Below are 17,343 nucleotides of genomic sequence, written 5' to 3' on the forward strand. Positions count from 1 at the left end.
TTTAAAGAAATGGAAGCTACGATCGGCCGACCTGGAAATGAACCTAGACAAGGCTGTAATCAGGCCGGTCAGTCTTTGAGCTTCTCTCTTGTTGCGCGGCGGCTCCATGTTCTGAAGTGCCTTGACTTGGCTCGGGTTGGCTTCTATTCCCCGTTCGGACACCATATACCCCAAGAATTTTCCCCCTTTCGCTCCGAATAAACATTTGCCCGGATTTAACTTGAGCCCGTATTGTCTTAATGTCTTGCAGGTTTCCTCTACATCCCTACACAGAGCAACAGCTTGAAGAGATTTAATTAAGATATCATCAACATATACTTCCATATTTCTCCCTATCTGCTTCTGGAAAACCTTATTCATAAGCCTTTGATAAGTTGCTCCTACATTTTTTAATCCGAAGGGCATAATATTATAACAATAAGTACCTTCAGCTGTTATGAAACTGACCTTTTCTTGATCTTCTTTAGCTAAGGGAACCTGATGATAGCCTTGATAAGCGTCTAGCATAGAAATGTACTCACATCCAGCAGCGGAGTCTACCGGTTGATCGATCCTGGGTAATGGATAATAATCTTTTGGGCAAGCCTTGTTGAGATCTCGGAAATCAATGCACACTCGCCATTTGTTTCCTGGCTTAGAGACTAACACCACATTAGCTAACCAGTTAGGAAATTGTACTTCCCTGATGTAACCAGTCTCCATAAGTTTAGTTATCTCTTCTTTGATGATTTGGTTTTGTTCCGCACTAAAATTCCTCTTTCTCTGTATGACCGGGCGGGCATCTGGGAAGACATGTAAGGAATGTTCCATGACTGTAGGAGAAATGCCCGAGACTTCTTTAGGCGTCCAGGCAAATACATCATTATTCTTCTTTAGGCATTGTATCAATTCGGCTTTCAAAGTGGGATCAAGGTCAGCCGCAATATACGTAGTAGCTTCAGGCCGACCAATCTGGATCTGAACTTCTTCCTTTTCTTCATAAACCAGAACAGGCTGCTTCTCCTGAATGGCATTAACTTCCATTCTTTGAATCTTTCGGGCAGTGCTAGCTTCGACCCGAACTATATCTACATAACATTTTCGAGCTGTCTTCTAATCACCTCGCACCTCCCCAACTTGGTCATCAACGGGAAATTTAATTTTCTGACAAAAAGTAGAAACGACCGCCCTAAACTCGTTCAAGGAAGGTCGACCCAGTATCACATTATAAGAGGATGGGGCGTCTACCACCATGAAATAAGATCTCCTTGTTCTCATTAGAGGCTCCTCTCCTAGAGATATGGCCAACTTTATTTGTTCCAGCGGTTGCACTTCATTGCCCATCAATCCATATAGGGGAGTGACCATCTGTTGAAGTTCACTCGGGTCAATCTGTAGTTGATCGAAAGCCTTCTTGGATATAAGATTGACAGAACTGCCCGTGTCTATGAAGGGACGAGAAATAGCGTAGTTGGCTATCACTGCTTTAATGATCAGGGCATCATCATGGGGTATTTCTACCCCCTCGAGATCTCTAGGTCCAAAACTTATTTTGGGACCGGATGCTCGCTCCATGCTACACCCTACAGCATGAATTTCTAGTCTTCGGGCATGTGCTTTCCTAGCCCTATTAGAATCCCCATCAGTGGGCCCTCCTGCAATCATATTAATATTGCCCCGAATTGCATTACTTCTTTTTTCTTCTTGTCGAGTTGTCATGGCTTCAGAAGGAGCTTTTTCCGATACTTGACTTATACCGACCGGGGTGGACAATGCATCTTGTCGAGGCTCGATCGGGCGATATTCCAACTTGAGCGGACTTTGTTGTCTAGGGTATTGCTGCCGATAATAATTTTGCCTCTGATAACATTCCCTATTAGCTCGTTTATTTCTTAAAACAAAACAGTTTTCAGTATGATGACTGCTAGTTTTATGATAAGTGCACCATCTCCTTGGTGCCTCTGGATGTATCTCCACATGTTGTACAGCCTGTGGACGATATTCTGGTTGACGGTGAGGTGGATGAGTTGCTCTAGGTCCTCTTGGTGGAGGAACAGGGGCTGGAACTTTCTCCTTAACCTGGATAGGAGAAGAGGTAACACCCTCCTTCCTACGGGCGGCTTGAGCTTCTTCCACATTAATGAATTCGGTAGCACGCTCAATCAAGGAATCAAAATTAACAGGAGGATTTCTCACTCAATCTTTAAAGAAATCATTATCATTTAAACCCTGAGAGAAAGCGCTTAATAATATTTCAGTGGTAGCATTAGGTACATCAATAACTACCTGATTGAACCTTTTGATATAAGCTCGGATGGACTCTTTGGATGCTTGCTTAATTGAAAATAGACTCCAAGGAGTCTTATGATACCTCTTGTTGCTGGAAAAATGGTGTAGAAAAACTTTCTTGAAGTCTTTGAATTTTCGAATAGACTTCTCTGGCAGTCTTTTAAACCATCGTTGTGCAACTCCTCCGAGGGTAGTAAGAAACATCCGACATTTCACCCATCAGAAAATTGTTGTAATAATGCTACATTCTCAAATTTCAATAGATGATCTTCTAGATCTGTTGTTCCAGTGTACTCGCCGATTTGAAGATTTTGATACCGCTTAGGAAGCGGATCATCCAATACACTCTGAGAGAATGGAGAGATGACTTTTTCTGGCGAGCTATCACTAGTTATCATTTTGATCTTACGCTTTTCTCTATCAGGTGCTTCGCCAGAGGATTCCTGAAACACGGGCCTTCGACCCCCCTGCTCCATGGGAGTGCGAAGAAAGGCTCGTGGTCATCTTGTTGGAGAAACGGCAACTGGGGGAAAATACGCATGTTCCACCTCTTCCGGCTCTTTCCCTTTCCGATGCTCAGTAGTTGAAATCGCTGGATTATGAGATGTTGGTAGAGTACCCCAATATGAGCCTGAAGTTGTTGTTGTTGTTGTTGTAAGGCTTTCTGTACGTGAGATTTGATGAGGAAATCCAGATCCTCACGACTAATAGTGAGTAGGTTTGATTTTCCGGCCTCTTCCATCTTGTAGTCTCAGATTTAGGTGAATTTTCCACAGACGGCGCCAAATTTGATCCTGTCTAAGAAGCTGGACAAGACGGAGATCCGGGAGAAAGAAACCCATCGCTGATGAAGAATAATGCCTGGAGAACGCTGATCAGAGAAACCCAAAGCGGATCCAAGAAGATGAAGCCCCCAAATATCCTATCGAGGCAAGATACCAATGGCGATGAGGAGATCCAATCGGAGAACACCGACTTCGAAACTCCCAAGGCTCCCTGCAAACAAGAGACCAACCGACACTACCGTCAGTGACCTAAGACCGGGGTGGGAATCCCTGGCTAAGCCCTCTGACGCTCAAGTCAGTAATCTCTCTTGGTGTAGAAGAAGAAGGAGGAAGAAGATGAACAGTAGTTGAGAAATTAGGGTTATAAATGTGCACAATGATGTAAACTTACCTCGCCAACGGAGAGGATTCCCCTTTTTATACCACTTCATATAACCTCCGTAGTCATGAAGTGGACCCCGGTTTGTTAGAGTTTGTTATAAGATGACGTTAGCTGTGTACTTGTGGTGAATGACTTTTTAAGGAATCTTCTTCGTACCCTAGATGTACCTACTTTGTCGTCTAGCACCTGCAAAATGGTCTAAAAGCACATTTCCCGCCAAAACACTGGTTATGCAATCGTATACCGCAAACATATTTAGGAAACTACTTTATTTGTAATATCACTTCTCCTCTATCTTACCAACTCATTTTCACAGTGTTCTTATCCTTCCTATTCACCCCTCCTGTTTTTGCTATATCAAAGATAGCTTGATGTACTAATGTTTGTTGTCTCAGTCGGGACTAGGCCCAGTTAGGTTTGATCAATTATTATTACGCCTTACGAGGTTCCTGGGGAAGTGATCGTTCGAGCTCCTTTATTTATTATTTTAACTAGCATTGGGCTATATTTTATCAAATATCTTTTCAAGATATTAGTCATCCCAGCTGATATTAACCTTCCTCTTTGGAGACATATCTCGGTCGATATTGACCTACCTCCTTTTGAGGTATATCCCGGCCAATATTAGCCTACCCCCTTTGGGACATATGCCAATCAATATGGGTCTTCCTCCTTGGAGGCATATTTCGGTCGATATAGACCTACCTCCTTTTGAGGTATATCCCGGCCGATATTAGCCTACCTCCTTTGACGTATATGCCAATTGATATGGGTCTTCCTCCTTGAAGGCACATCTCGGTCGATATTGACCTACCTCCTTTTGAGGTATATACCGGCCGATATTAACCTATCTTCTTGAAAGCATGTTTCAATTGATACTAGTCTACTCATTCGGCAGTATATCCCGGCCGATATATGCCTACCCCCTTTGGGGCATATTCCAATTGATATGGGTCTTCCTCCTTGGAGGCATATCTCAGTCGATATAGACCTACCTCCTTTTGAGGTATATCCCGGCCGATATTAGCCTACCCCCTTTGGGGCATATGCCAATCGATATGGGTCTTCCTCCTTGGAGACATATTTCGGTCGATATAGACCCATCTCCTTTTGAGGTATATCCCGGCCGATATTAGCCTACCCCCTTTGGGGCATATGCCAATCGATATGGGTCTTCCTCCTTGGAGGCATATTTCGGTCGATATTGTCCTACCTCCTTTTGAGGTATATCCCGGCCGATATTAGCCTACCCCCTTTGGGGCATATGCCAATCGATATGGGTCTTCCTCCTTGGAGGCATATTTCGGTCGATATTGTCCTACCTCCTTTGAGGTATATCTCGACCGATATTACCCTACCTTCTCCGTTTGATAATATCCTTTCCCCTTCTTATCGGGGACCCATGAAACCTAACCTATATCAGTTATTATTGGACTGTTATATCCTAGTTGCCCATAGTGCATTCATGGTAGAGTGATCTTTTATAGCCCGTAGCTAAATAGCTACAACCTGTCTGTTGGTGTAGGAAGCATCTGATGATCAAACTTAAGTTTTGATAATGGCAAAGGGTTCAAAGTTAAGGCTATTTGTGATCTAATGGATTTGAATGAGCTTGCAGGAAAGTCCTAAGTGTACTTAGGTAAAAGTCCTAGCTGTAGTTAGGCAGGTGGAAAACCATAAGGGGAGGTAGCCCGAGATCCAAGGGGGTGGTAACCCTAGGAGAGAAGTCATGGAGAGTTGAGGGCTTCGGGCAAAAAGTCCTAGAGTCGAGGACTTTAGGTGGAAAGTCCTGGTGTCGCGAACTAGGTGAAAGACTGGGCGGGTCATGGAGTGGGCGTCCAGCGGAAAGTCCTGTATACTTGGGTGCTGAGCAAAAGTCCAGTTAGTCTGGAGGATCAACTAGCAAAAGGTAAACTCTCCTGAGTGGAGTAGGAGGGGCGCTTTCCCCGGTGAGGGAACAATAGGCGTCAGTTCGACTTAGAATTTCCGGTTAGAAATCTGAAGTCAGAATCGGACAGTCTGGTGACTATTAAATTCTTATGTTTAATTTATTTTGTTGTGCTAAATTCTGTCTTGTAGGATGTATTTTGTATTTTGGACTAACTCATCTTGAAGGGGGTGAAAAAGAAGCAAAAGCCTTAGATGAACAGTCTTGAGGTGCCCTCCCTAGAGTTTGGAGGCGCCTCAGGTTGCTGGTTGAAGACCTCCATGCAACAGGGCAGAGGGTGCCCTCATGGAGCTTGAGGACACCCTAGATGCTGAGTAGAGGGCACCCTCACGGAGTTTGAGGGTGCCCTGGGCGCAGGTGGAGGGCGCCCTCCATGTAGTTGGAGGTGCCCTCAGGAGTATAAGTCGTGAAGAAGTCAAGGTTTATCGACGCTACATTTTTGGCGGGGTTGAGGGCGCCCTCCATGATGTTGGAGGTGCCCTCCATAGGCTATAAAATGTATTCTCGAGCAGTAGCACGAAACAACAACCAAAACACGATCCATCTTCCGTGCACTGCTCAAAGAACCACTCGGTAAAGCTGTAGCAAGACGCCGACAACCTGAAGCCTCAAATTTCATATTCTCAAAAGTGTTTGGTATATTTTCTTACTGTACTTAATCGCTATACTCTAAAATTATACTTTTGCAAACTTATAGTGATTGCCCAAAGTAAATGCTCAACGAGCGTGGGCCTTGGAGTAGGAGTCACCACAGGCTCCGAACCAAGTAAAAAATCCTTGGTGTTTGTGTTTATATTGTTTACTTTTCCATTGCATTTACTCAAAAGTCTTCTAAAATGAAAGTGAAAGCCATGAGTGCTATTCACACCCCCCCTCTATCACTTTCAATCCAATAATTGGTATCAGAGCGGGGCCATTTCGAATTGGTGCAACCATAGGGTACATATCATAAGAACATATTGAGCATGCTTAGTTAGGTCTTAAACCTCTCTAAATATTTTATTCAAGTCTTGGCCGAAAGCTTCAAGAAGTGATCCTAGGTTTTAAGCATTCTAACCTCATGGAAAACATATAAACAACTTGTACCACAGGTGAGGGGATACTTACTTCCTCTTGCTTGTTTTTCCTAAGGAAGATGGTACCCTTGTGAAAAGGAAGAAGAAACTTCTCTTCCTAGTTCTCTCTTTTCTTCTCTTGCTTGTAAGGAGTAGATCTTGAGGACTCCTTCTTGTGAATTAGTTTTTCTTAACAAGAAAAACCTTAGCTTGGATTTTCGGAAATGAGAGAGGGAGAGGTTTAGGTCTCGGTGTAGAAGGAAGAAGGAGAAGAAAAATGGAGGAGGAAGAAGAAGGAGGAAGAATTAACCAAACTTTCTTTCCCTTTTCTTCTCTCATTCCTATTTATTCCCAATGAGGATGAAAAGTGTCCCAATTCATCCCCTTGCCTTCTCTATCTCCTCACTCTCTTAATTCCCACGAAAATAGAGAAAAAGAAGGAAGAAAGGCAACTTGACTTTTGCTTGCTTCTTTTCTTAACCAAGAGGAAGAGGAGAAAAGCTACTTGTTTTTCTCTTGTTCCCTTACTTAATTATACTCTTACTTTTAACTACAATTTCCATTCTTTTCTATTCATATATCATTCATTACTCTAGTGGTTACCATACACCAATTTAACTTTAACATTTGTGAGAGGTTCAAGGTTCAAACCTTAACCTCTCTTTCTTTTTATTTCTTTTTGGTTCTATTTCCATTTCCATTTCCCTTTTATCTTTTATTCTAAAAGAAAAATACCCATAGGTATAGCTTATCATTTCGTGGGTGTTACTTACACGGTCGTGTGCCACACACGACCATGTTCTTCTCCTGCTCTGTTAAGGTTACACAGCCGTGTGGATTCACACGGCCATGTCATACTTCTCCTCTGGAAACATTACATGGCCATGTGGCTCACACGGCCATGTGGAGCTCACACCCCCTTACATCACATGGCCATGTGGCTGACACACCCCCCTACATAGCTATATCTTATTACAATGTCTTTTACTCCATCAAGATGGGATTTTCTCTAGTTTATGTCTTCTTCAAAGTTGTAGAGATTGAAGTTATCTACAGATTGGTTCAAAGAAAAGCCCAAAACACCAAAGGAGCACAAATTTATGCCTGTTTTACTCTTGGTGTGCAATGCAGGAATTCCACACGGCGTGTCTCATAGAAACGCATTTTAGACCTTCATAACTTAGTTTTCTCTGGTTGAAGTCTTCATAAGAGTTGTAGATCTTGAAGTTATCTATATTTATATATCTGGAACGGCTGATAACTCTAACCAAGGAGAAATTTATGATCATTTAACTTTTGGTCTGCAGTGCTGAATTTTCACACGGCCGTGTGAAGTTCACACGGCCGTGTGAAGTTCACGCGGCCTTAGCACGCCCCCTACACGGCCTTGACATGGGGGTGTGGTCTCCACACGGCCTAAACTTGGGAAAACTATATTTTTTGCATGCCCGTGACACTCCGAAAGCTCTAGACTTCATTTAAGCTCCATTTTTGCTCCAAATTGCATCCTATCAATCAAAACAAGCAAAGAGTAGATCTCCGAACAAAATATGATGAAAGTATGACATTATAATGAAATAGGGTGCAATAAACATAGATTATGCTAATGAAATACAAGTAGATGTGCGTCAAAGCATGCATAAAAGTATATATAATCTATGCACATCACACCCCCAGACTTAAACCTTTGCTTGTCCTCAAGCAAAATGCTGCAATCTACATTCATATGTTCTACATGTTAGTTAGAGCCCTAGAGCTAATCATTTGATGATTGTTATATGGACTCATTGTATCATATTCTTATATATAAAAAAGGTATTTATTTATGGTTATTATACTTACTTGTATTGGTGCCAAATAACTAAGTATAATAGCGTCCTTGAGTAGAAGGTTCTTACCTATATCAATCGATTGGTTCAATAGATAGTGAGATGATATAAGGAACACTACTCTTAATCATTCCTAGTTAAGTATTAACATTCAGGGATAATGTTAATGCGACGAGACTAGCATGCAGGTCAACTCGATGACTTGATCTCACAAGTCATGGATATGGGGATATCAAGTTGACACATGGGTATGCATTGGAGAATATATACTGAATGACCCGCCATTAGAAAGCATCATGGATCGTTATATGAGTGTCATATACTTTCTCATGTTGCTATTAGTATGACTACTAGTCCTTGGACCTGAAGTCACCATGGTTCCCTACATAAGGAGTTACATACTTTGACTTCGTCAAACGTCACCCGTAACTAGGTGGACTATAAAGGCGATTACTGGGTATGTAACAAATTATGCGGAGGGATGTGAGTGATGTAGATGGGATCTATCGCTCCTATATGATGGGAGAGACATCGATATTCTTGATAGAGTGAGACCACTAAGTGCATGGCCATGCCCAAATGAGTCAATATAAGATATTGAGCTCATTTGATCGAGTGAGTCTACTTGGAGTTCAAGATTTAGATTGATTAGAGGATGACATGGTCTATGCCTCATATTGATCAATCTAGATGTCTAGGATAGAAGGACAATGTCATATATTGTGAAGAGTCACAATTAGTAGTCACAAGGTGATGTTGGATCTCAACATTCTTGTAACTTGGGTAGTAATGATGTGTTGCAAGATACCGCTCATTACTTATGCTCTTAAATGAGTTTAGGAGCATTGCCAACGTTACAAGAACCTATAGGGTCACACATAAAGAACAATTAGATGGAGATTAGGTTCATTTGATGAACATAAAGGATTAGGTACATGTGATGAACCAAATTGGATTAAGAGTAATCCAAATTAGGCTAATTGAGTTGGACTCAATTTGGTTTGTGTATTAAATGAGTCTAATTTGGACTTAGACTCATTGAATCAATTTAATTTAATGAATAGAGATTCATTAAAATTAAAATTGACTTGAACCAATGGTTAGATTAGATCAACCAAGGGAGAGAAGTGGTCAAGTTTGACTTGACTTAAGTAGGAAGATGAAGAGTCAAGTTTTGACTTGACTTTGACTTGACCAATGCCACATCATCAAGGCTTCTTCATTTGGTCAAGTTTGACTTGACCAAATGCCACCTCATGGAGGAGATCAAGAGACTTGACTCTTGATATTCCATGGGGGTTACAAGCCTTGAAGTGGTTGGCCACTTAAAGATGAAATTGAGTCTATTTTGTGTGCTAATTGATTTCATCTTCTTCCTTCTCTCAAGCTCTCATTTTCTTCTCCCTCTCCTCCACCTCCATGGCCAAAACTTCTAAGGGTGCTAGCACACCTTTTAGTTGTTTTCTCCATCTTCCGTTCGTGTGGATACACATAGAGAAGTATCTACTTTGATACTTTCGAGATCCGGAAAACCTTGGACGAGCAGGATTACGCGAAGGGCTTCACACCAAGGGTAAACTCTTAATCTTGTAGATCTAAAGTAGATCTAGGCATATAAAACTCGTACGTGAAAGTTTTACGTAATTTTATTTCTTCGCACGGATCCGTGGCATGGGGGTTTCGGGGTTTCCACTACGCAAAAAGTGATTTTTGCGGCCCGAAAAACCCAACAGTGGTTTCAGAGCCACGTGCGTAGCGCGTACTTGTTTTATTTTTAATTTTATAAAATTTTACAGATCTGTAAGTTTCTGTATTTTTATGATTTTTATAGTTTTTATGGGTATTTTTCTCGTAGAAGCGAAGCACAAGTGTTTAAACACTTGTAGGCTTTGACTACCGAGAAAATATTTTCAAAACGGCAAGGTTTCACCCCAAATCATTTTGGGACAGCAGACTAAGGCGCTGTAGGATCACTTAGGAACACTCACGATGGTACTGCCCCTGACCCCGCAAGGGGCTTCGTTTCGCGATTGCACCCGAAAATCGCTAAACGGGATCGCCGAGAATTTTTTCTCATAAAAATTGTAAAAATTGTAGAAAAAATATAGAAATTTATAGAAATTACATAATTTAGAATTATGTATTATTTTGTGATGGTCATGGCCCAAAAGACCCTATTAGATTGGAAAAATTGTGTTGTAATTCATAATACGGCCTGCGTGCCGTCATGTGTTTGTGCGTGTTGTACTTGATTCATGACCTGCGCATCGTGCCTTCCTCTATTTTATATTCCTTTTTTAAAATAGTTTTTAGACTCGAATGTAACTCGAGTTTCAAAATTGTAATGTACAAAATTGGAGCGGTGGAAGGTCCACTCGAGACGGAGTTACGAAGAGGGCGCGAGCAACACAAGGTAGTCAAGGAAGGAGCTTGAGAAGCTGTTGACCTTAGGTTGACCATCCGATCTTCTCATTGGCTTGAGAAGATCGTAGTAGGGCCATGACTAATCACAAAATATTTAATTAATTGCTTGTGTGTGTATATGTGATGCATGCTAGAATAGTAATTAATTAGCGCCTTAACGATTAGATTAGATCTAAATCGCTTACATGATGCGCCCTAACGTTTAGATTAGATCTAAATCGTGTATATGATACACCTCGTCGATTAGATTAGATCTCAATCGCGTCAACTCGTAATGCCTACCATGCCGTGATACCTATCACTACCTCGATCACATGTTGTTGTTGAATCTACCAAAGGAGAGCAACACATATTATCTTGGTAGGGTACGGAGGGACAATTTTGGTCCCGCCTATCAACGCATGGGTGAGTACAACTCAATTAGATTGAGTAACTAGTTAACTCAATTGGATCGAGTTTAACTATAGGCATTTTTCCAATGGTTGGTAGATAGGTTAAAATCACGTTTATATTAACTCTTGGGCGTATTAGCCAAAGCTAACTCGAGTTTTAATATAAATGCGGATCTTGATCCTATAAACAAGAGTTGCATAGAGATGTAATTGGTAATTAGTTACCTACTGATCATACTAAGTCTTGGGCGATTTAGCCAAAGCTAACTCAAGGCGTAGTAAGATGTGGATCTTCTACCACATGAATTATAGAATTTAGTGGGAGCATCATTTAATTAAAAGGCCTAATTAAATGATTAATAGAATATGATATTTATTTATTTTTCTATATTTTTCTATTGTAGATAACCATGACGTCAAATACGAACTCTTTCTCCCTGCGTTCCGTCCTTGAGAAGGACAAACTCAACGAAGCTAATTTCCTGGACTGGTACAGGAATCTGAGAATTGTTCTCACACAAGAACGTAAACTGTATGTTCTGGAGCATCCCATTCCGTAGGCACCTCCTACCACTGCCACGCGAGCTGCCCGAGATGCTTACAAGAAGCATCAAGATGACGCATTATATGTATCTTGTCTCATGCTTGCAACCATGAACTCTAAGCTTCAGAAGCAACATGAGTTGATAGGTGCTTATGATATGGTTGAACATCTTTGTCAACAGTATCAAGGACAAGCAGGGCACTGGAAGAGGAACTGCACAGGATACCTGGAAGATCTTAAGAAGGAGAGAAATTAGATTTCTACTTCAGGTATACATGTTATAGAAGTCAACCTCTCTATTTCTTCATCGTGGGTATTAGATACCGGATGTGCTTCTCGCATTTGTACTAATGTTCAAGCGTTGAGAAATAGTAGAGCATTGATGAAGGGTTAGATAGACCTACGAGTAGGCAATGGAGCACGGGTTGCTGCTGTTGTTGTAGGAACTTACTATCTATCTCTACCCTCTGGGCTTGTACTAAAATTAGATGAATATTGTTATGTGCCTGCCTTGACTAAGAACATAATTTCAGTTTCTTGTTTGGACAAGAAAGGTTTTTCATTTATAATAAAGAACAAATATTGTTCAGTTTATTTTAATGATATATTCTATTGTAGTGCACCTCTGATGAACGGACTCTATATTCCAGACCTTGAGAACCCTATCTATAACATAAGTACCAAGAGGTTCAAGTCAAATGACATGAACCAAACCTATCTCTGGCACTGTCGCTTAGGTCATATAAATGACAAGCGCTTATCCCAACTCCATAAAGATAGATTGCTGGACTCATTTGATTTTGAATCATATGAGATATGTGAGTCATGCCTTCTAGGCAAGATGACCAAGACTCCCTTTAGTGGACATAGTGAGAGAGAGACTGACTTGTTAGGTCTTATACATAGTGATGTATGTGGCCTTTCAATGTCACTGCTAGAGGTGGTTATAGGTACTTCATTACATTTACTGATGACTTCAGTAGATATGGTTATGTGTACCAGATGAAACATAAGTCAGAATCCTTTGAAAAGTTCAAAGAATTCAAGAATGAAGTACAAAACCAGCTTGACAAAAGTATTAAGATACTTTGATCAGATCGAGGTGGTGAATACCTTAGCCATGAGTTTCGTGACTATCTAGCTGAGTGTGGGATTCTATCTCAACTTACTTCTCCTTGAACACCACAGTGGAATGGTGTATCCGAAAGGAGGAATCGTACCTTATTAGATATGGTACGATCTATGATGAGTCACACAGATCTTCGTATATATCTTTGGGGCTATGCTCTAGACACAACAGCCTTCATTCTCAACCGAGTTCCATCTAAGGCTGTAATAAAGACACCATATAGGATATGGACTGGGAAAGATGCCCAGGTGTCTTTTATGAGGATTTGGGGTTGTGAGGCTTACGTTAGACATCAAGTCTCGGACAAATTGGGACCCAAATCTGACAAGTGATATTTCATAGGATATCCCAAGGAAATGAAGGGATATTACTTCTACTTCCCAGTCAATACAAGGTAGTTGTGGCTAAGACTGGGGTATTTCTAGAAAGGGACTTTGTTTCTAGAAAGACTAGTGGGAGTACGTTCGATCTTGAAGAAGTTCAAGATATGGACCATAGCACTGAAGCCTCAATGGAAGTTGAACTGGAACCACAAAGTGTTGTGGATGATATTGTTCCACAAGGAGTTGAGGAACAACAACCAGTTCAAGTAGACCTATCTCTTCGCAGGTCTGATAGGGTGCGTCGTCAGCCTGAGAGATATTCATTTCTCTTGTCTGATCATGATGACGTTGTGCTCATTGAGGATGAGCCTACCTCCTATCAGGAAGCTGTGATGAGACTAGATTCCAAGAAATGGCTAGAGGCCATGAGATCTGAGATGGAATCCATGTACACTAACCAATTATGGACTTTGGTTGATCCACCTAAAGGGGTAAAACCCATTGGGTGTAAGTGGGTCTTTAAGAGAAAGACTGACATGGATGGACTTATTTATAAGGGTCGCTTGGTAGCTAAAGGTTTTAAGCAGATTCATGGTATTGACTATGATGAAACATTTTCTCCAGTAGCGATGTTTAAGTCCATTCGGATCATGCTTGCTATTGTAGCGTACCACGATTATGAGATCTGGTAGATGAATGTCAAAACTGTGTTTCTGAATGGAAACCTACTCGAGGATGTGTACTTGACACAACTTGAGGGTTTTGTAGATCCACAGCATACTGGCAGAATATGCAAGCTACATAGGTCTATTTATGGACAAAAGCAACCTTCTCAGAGTTGGAATCTTCGATTCGATGATGCAATCAAACAGTTTGGCTTCATCAAGAATGAAGATGAACCCTGTGTCTACAAGAAGGTTGTTGGGAGCACAGTTGTCTTCCTTATATTGTATGTGGATGACTGGTGTTAGCCATTTTCATGTCACTTGGCACATCAAATTAATTAAGATTGAAACTCATTAAAATTAAAACAAGCGTTGTAGCAACGAATCCCAAGTCGTATTTTTTCCAAGGTTAACTAGTAAATGTGTGTGAATTCTAGAATTGATTCAAATCAAATTGTTTTCTCCACAAGATAGGTTCAGCCATCTCTAGAATAGAATTTAAACAAGGTTGACTTCCTCAAAACATCATCATCTTCATTTCATCAAACTAGCACCAATCTATCATCAATGACTCAAATTCTTCAACTAGTAAACCATCCAATCTCACATTTGATCATTAACATATTATTCAAGTAACAATCGAAATCTCAAGTAAGAATTTATCATTAAAGTTTCACTGCAACCATCACAATTCCAATTCAGAGAACAAAATTAACAAGTAACAAGTATACTTAAGATTTCAAACAGCCTTGTAAAGCCAAAGTATCATCCAAACCTCATTCTCACTAGATACAACCATTTAATTCAAATGCTTTCTTGCATTACCTTGAACAGAGAAGCATAATCAACATCTCAAGTTAAGTATCCACAATTTCAACATGTAAACAACCACAACAAAATCCAATGAATCAAATAAGAGTTTCCGAAATTCATTAATTGAAACTACCTCTAATTTATTGAAACCTAACAAAGAATTCCAAGTAAAATTCAAATCAAATTAGAAATCAGGATAGGAATGTTAAACAAGTTGGAATAGAACTGGGGTTTGCTAAACAGTAAATCAACAAAATCAGAACATGAAAGGAACAAAATGCAGAAACAATAAATTGCAGAATTTAAATCTAAACCACCTCTACCCAAATCTACTCTTCTAATGAGTCTTTCCTTGCCGTCACACAAGGAACATGAATGAAGAAGAAGCTCTCGTCCACTTAACTCAGTTCAGACTTCTCCAGCACCGAAGAAAATCTTCCAGGAAAAGCTGGTGAAGAATGAATCTGCCAAGCTCGAAATTCTGCAGATCTGAAGTATGAAGTCTCTGAATCGTTGCTCTCTGATGGAGGGCGAACCACTGTCACCAAGGAATTCCTCCGATGATGGCTGAAACAGAGGAAATAATCGCACAGATCTGAGCTCCTGAGAGGAAATCGTCGGCGCGTGCAGAAGATCGAGACTTGGAAGCCAATGGATAGAAGCTCCAACGCCAACGAGAATCACTGAAAAGTAGATCTGGAGAAGGATGGGGAGGCTGCGGCGCTGTGCGCGGAGGAGTCGACGAAGGATCTGTACTGTAGCTTCTCAGATTTAAAACAGATCTGGATCTGATCGGACGGCTGAGATGATTCCGGGCTAAATCAATGGTGAAAGGTCATCCAAAATATGATCCGAAGGTACTGATGTTGATCTAGGCTCTGGATCTACCCTCCCGTAGGTCGGATCGTCCAGATCATCACTGGATGGCCCGGATCTGCACAGTCTTCAATGAACGGCCCAGATTAATTAAACTAGATCAATGGCTGGATGAACTCAAATCTGGATCAAAACTTCTGGATCTTCATCAATGGCTCAAATCTGCTCCCCATTAGGTTGGATCGGCCAGATCTTCAACGGATGGTTCAGATCGGCTTGATTGTAGATGAACGGTCCAAATTGATCCAAAGCTTGATCTTCTCGTTTGAACTCCGATTCGTGCCCAATTTCAGTCCAAATAGATCCAAATCCAAGATCCTTTGATGCCTACAAAATAAGAATCAAATATTAGCATCAAATAATATAAAAATAAGATAATTTGCAATTAAGTCAAAAAATACACATTATGCACAAAATGTGATGTAACCATGATTTAAACTATGAAATCAACATCAAACCATGCATATATGAATCAAAATAATGCAATGAAATCATGGTTATCAATGACATACTACTTATTGGGAAAGACATCCCTTTACTGCAGTCTGTCAAGACTTGGCTAGGGACTTGTTTCTCAATGAAGGACTTAGGTGAAGCATCCCGCATTCTAGGCATACAGATCTAAAGAGATAGATCTAAGAGATTGCTTGGCCTAAGTCAGAGTACATACATTGACAAGGTACTACTTCGGTTTGCCATGCAGAACTCCAAGAAGGGATTTTTGTCGATGTCACATGGTGTGAGTCTTTCGAAGACTCAAGGTCCCTCTTCTAGAGAGGAGAGAGACCGCATGGATCAGATCCCTTATGCCTCAGCCATAGGATCTATCATGTATGCCATGCTATGTACTCGTCCTGATGTCTCGTATGCTTTGAGCTTGACGAGCAGATACCAGTCAGATCCAGGTGAAAGTCACTGGATAGTGGTCAAGAATATTCTTAAGTACTTGAGAAGGACTAAAGAATATTTTTTGATATATTGAGGTGATGATGAGCTAGCTGTAAAGGGTTACAGTGATGCCAGCTTCCAGACCGACCAGGATGGTTATCGATCACAGTCAAGGTTCATGTTTTGCATAAATGGTGGTGCTGTGAGCTGGAAGAGTTCGAAGCAGGACACAATCGCTGATTCTACAATAGAGGCCGAGTATATTGTTGCATCAGAGGTAGCAAAGGAGGCAGTTTGGATCCGTAAGTTCATCACTGAACTTGGGGTGGTTCCTAGCATTGCTGACCCTATTGAGCTCTATTGTGACAACAATGGAGCTATAGCACAGGCGAAGGAACCTCGCTCACACCAGCGAACCAAACACATACTACGGTGATTCCATCTCATTCGAGATATTATCGATAGAGGAGATGTGAAGATTTGCAGAGTACCCATAGAGGCTAACATCGCAGATGCCTTGACCATGGCTTTAGCACAGAGAAAGTATGATGGTCACACTAGGTCATTAGGGCTTAGAGCCCACACTGATTGACACTAGTGCTAGTGGGAACTTGTTAGTTAGAGCCCTAGAACCAATCATTTGATGATTGTTGTATGGACCCATTGTATCATATTCTTATATATAAATAAAGGCATTTGTTTATGCTTATTATACTTACTTGTATTGGTGCCAAATAACTAAGTATAATAGCGTCCTTGAGTAGAAGGTTCTTACCTATATCAATCGATTGGTTGAATCGATAGTGAGATGATATAGGGAACACTACTCTTAATCATTCCTAGTCAAGTATTAACATTCAGGGACAATGTTAATGCGACGATACTAGCATGTAGGTCAACTTGATGACTTGATCTCACAAGTCATGGATATGGGGATATCAAATTGACACATGGGTATGCATTGTAGAATGTATATTGAATGACCCGCCATGAGAAAGTATCATGGATCGTTATATGAGTGT

This window comes from Zingiber officinale, chromosome 5B (genome assembly GCF_018446385.1).
Source record: "Zingiber officinale cultivar Zhangliang chromosome 5B, Zo_v1.1, whole genome shotgun sequence".
Lineage (NCBI taxonomy): Eukaryota > Viridiplantae > Streptophyta > Magnoliopsida > Zingiberales > Zingiberaceae > Zingiber > Zingiber officinale.